The sequence below is a fragment of the Dermacentor variabilis genome, chromosome 4, assembly GCF_050947875.1.
Source record: "Dermacentor variabilis isolate Ectoservices chromosome 4, ASM5094787v1, whole genome shotgun sequence".
Classification (NCBI taxonomy): domain Eukaryota; kingdom Metazoa; phylum Arthropoda; class Arachnida; order Ixodida; family Ixodidae; genus Dermacentor; species Dermacentor variabilis.
This window is the reverse complement of record NC_134571.1, coordinates 112,843,640-112,847,460: the sequence shown is the minus strand read 5'-3', so window position 1 is coordinate 112,847,460 and position 3,821 is coordinate 112,843,640. Positions and strand designations below refer to the sequence as shown.

The following is a 3,821-nucleotide window of genomic DNA, read 5'->3' as shown; positions in this document are numbered from 1 at the left end:
TGAGTGTACCCTTATCTTACCAACAGTCGCTCGCTCCATGCGTGCACTAATTTATGGATCTGTGACAGGCAGCCAGCACGCTGGATATGGTTCATGAGGAGAAATCGCGCTCCGCGCAAGACACGCATGACACGCATGACGCCATGACGGCATGACAGTGTGACACCATGTCGAACGGCGGGCGTAACCAGATGAAGCGCTCGGCATCACCCATCTCTTGCCACAGAAGACAGAAAGTGAGGAAGCGGATATTCCAACATTAAATAACTTGAAGATACGTATTCGACATACCACCGAGTTTTAACGAGGTACATATTGAAGAGAGCGATGACCTACTGCAGACCCGCAAGTGCGTTTGCGGCACTAATTTATTGAAAATTTATGTTTAAAGGACGTCGTACGACATTATATATCCTTGAGCTCTCTTTCGCTACCGACTTCGAAGTTTCGTGCGACAAAGACGGTTCACTGCGTATGGGGAACGTTCTATTTGCGTTCAAGATCATTAACTAGTCTTTTTGAATGCGAGAGCATTTATTTGGCTACACATTGCGCCATTTTGGTCTGTCTACGTGGCCTCAATATACCGTGTGTCGTAAGTAATTTGTGCCAAAGTTTAAGAATATGCAAGTGCCACTCAGCTGAGCAGAACCAGGGCTAACAGTCTACCCGCAGTGTAAGGGTGGGCCCTCATAGGGCGGCGACCAGTATAGCGCACACTTACACGCGCTCGTCTATATATATATATATATATATATATATATATATATATATATATATAATTGAAGCGTTGGATTGTAGGATCCGGCAGTCAATTAGGTCAAAGAAAAGCAGCACGTATATATAGGAAAAATGCCAGGATTTCACCGACGTTCACTCCGTCTCCATCCACATTCGCCTGCAGCAATTTTCGAATGGGTGCCGCAGTGCTACAGTTGACCTGCCGAGGTGAAACAGGTGAGAGAATGGAACATGTAGAAAATAGAATGAATACTAGGATTTCACTGACGTTTCGTCCTTCCCTCCGACAGATCGAGTACGGTCCGCGACCGAAACGTCGCAACATCCTGTTTTTCTTTCCTCCTATGTGCTTCTACCCTTTGGACCGATATATATATATATATATATATATATATATATATATAGACGTGTGTGTTTCTTTTCTTTTGTAGCTCTCGTACTCTCACGTTTTTGTTGTGCGGTGTGTTTACTGTACAAGTTTGTGTACATGTTATACACACAAATGAATAGCGTAAATTCCCCAAATGTCCCTTGGAATAGCTGGCTCTAATGCAGAATGATTTTGCGTTGTTCTATCTATTAAACGAAAACAATTCAACCAGCTGACATTGCTGCACACAAGGAGCAATGAGTGTATTTCCTTTACGTTTTCAATTTTGCGTTGTCGCCCCACACCTCGCGCATATACAGGAAAACCGGGGACGTATCCCTCGGGGACTGAGGCGCTGGTGGAAGAATTTTGCGAAGCTGCCGTCATCCATAATGCTTTGAAAATGTCTTCCTACATATGATTCTTCTTTTCGAAAAGAGAAAAGCAAGCAAGCAAGCAAGCAAGCTGAAAAATACTTCACGGTTATTATGTCCTTACACCAGCGGATAAATAAGAAGAATGCGCATTTGTTTCTAACAGCATAAGTTTGAATTGCTCGCTTCGGTTCAACACGGCGTCACATGACCTCATCCCAGTTGTGCTGTAGGGCGTGCGCTTTCCAGTACGCCTGTGCTAACACTCTCTAAAGTCTAGGCCAGAACATTTTGATGAAATAAATCATACAAGCGACATTTCACAATTGAAGGCTTTATTAGATGGCGTAATGTTTGTTATACATTTGTGGCAAAAAAGGAACAACATAGACAACAAGGCAACAAGCAAAATCACAATGAGACTGCGACTATGTGTGGCACTACGGCCCTCGACAATAGAGAACAACTGAAGCTTTGCTATAATTGGGTTCGACTTTGCTTCAACGTGACGTTGCTCGTCGTTAATGGGGTGACGTGTGACGGTAGCTTAACCTAGCCGTACACTAATAAATGCTCGGGATCAGGTCGGAGCGACTGCCGAAGACTGGTGCTGACAGGCTTAAACTCCAGCATCACATTCTTAAGTACACGAAGCCCCCGATTCTCAGCCAAACGTAACAAACATTTTCCTTAAGCGACGTTATTTATAATGGGCCTCTGACCTGCATACTCCCAGACCGCTCCATTCCCTCCACCATGTCTTGCGGTGATTTAGGCGTTATCGTTCGGGTCGTCGTAGCAGGTGAAAGTCCCGTCCCTGTGGAAGTGGATCCCCCTGACCACAGTGTCCAGAAGGCGCAACAGCACGAGAAAAGACACGCCGAGGTAGATTCCGTTGATGCGTCCAAAATTGTTGAGCACGCTGTTTCCCTGAGTAGGGGAGAAGGTGACTCACAAAGAGCAACCACAGTCACCGCTCTTTCTGCAGTCTGTGCTTGGAACAAACCACAAAACAACAAAGCAAAGCAGCAGACACACGGAAAATACTTTCCACGTATTTTCGGCGGGCTATCGTCCGGCCTCGGTGCGTTCATCGTACGCCGCGCTTTAACCACGCTGTTGTCACGGTCGAAACGTCTACAGTGGAGTATCCGCTGTAGCATGCAGCTATCGCGCGGAACACATTTCGGCGTGTTTCACAGCGGAATCATCACGCAGCGTAAAATGAACGTACCTGCTCAGGGCGACGCCAGTCGAAAATACGCCCTATGTACGCTCCATAAGGTTGCCACGTATATTGCGTTCACACAGTGGTTCAAAATTTCGGCTTCACCCGACATTGTGAATGTGTTGCGCACCCTTCCCAAGTGTTGCTTGCACGCAGGGAACACTGTCACCTCTACATTTTGCTCCCATGTATCTCATAGCCCAAAATGCCACATTTTGAGGTCGCTCGTTACTATTGATCACTGTAAGCGACTTCAAAACGTTGTCAGGCTGGTTAGTAATAGCAATAGACAACGCAAGAAACCACTGAGAAGCCGACCAGAAATGGCGGTGGTTCTATGAAAACGCCGTGGCTTGGAGAGCAAGGTTGAAGCGGTGCAGTCATAGTATACTGTGTACATTCGTGGTCGTTATGGTAAGCAGCGTGAGCGGGCTGACATTTTCAGCCCTATATCTTTGTGAGCCCTACACCGCCGCAACTTTACCACGAGTGACTTGCGCGAGTGCGTCAAAGGTATACGTACGTCATACAGGGGAACCGCGAAGGCGTTCTCAGACGTAAGGCTGTGGTAGTACACAGTAACCTTGGCCAGGAGCCTGAAACGAGAAGTACGAGGCTGTGAGTATGCGAGCAGATATAGATTCCGTGGCGATAACAGCGCGAAGACGTACACGGCGAGCATCAATGCTGCTGAGAGAAGCACCGTAGAAACAGGCTCACTGTATGTTATTTGTCCCATCCTACCTTCACATTGTTTACAGTAAAGCTGCTATCCTTTCGGCGGTCGGCATTTTTCGTGTCCGCCCGTGAATAAAAGTTGTCATCATCAGCAATGGCTCATGCCCCTCGTAATGCGGAGGCTACAGGCATCCCCCCTCCCCCTTCAGCAGATGTAGTGGTGGTTTTGCAACAGTTTCCCCGGAAAGCCACTTTCACAGGGTCGGGATGGCAAGTGGATTTTTTAACAAATTAAATTAAGAAAAAATATTGTGGATATTGCTAATTGAACAGCAGATGCATTGTTGCTGTCTTACGAATACGTCTAAAACAGGCAGCGAATAAATAGATTACCTCACCTCTTGCGCAAGTCTTCGTGCTTGCCCATGAA

At 46.6% G+C, this 3,821-nt stretch overlaps 1 long non-coding RNA gene across 1 annotated transcript; it reads right to left on the bottom strand.

Moving 5' to 3' along the window:
- Positions 1–1,850: 1,850 nt before the first annotated feature.
- LOC142577882 (uncharacterized) lies at positions 1,851–3,821 on the bottom strand. The gene is made up of 3 exons (XR_012827091.1): positions 3,790–3,821; positions 3,237–3,309; positions 1,851–2,415 (listed from the first exon to the last, which is right to left on the bottom strand). It is a non-coding gene; the product is annotated as an uncharacterized LOC142577882 (long non-coding RNA).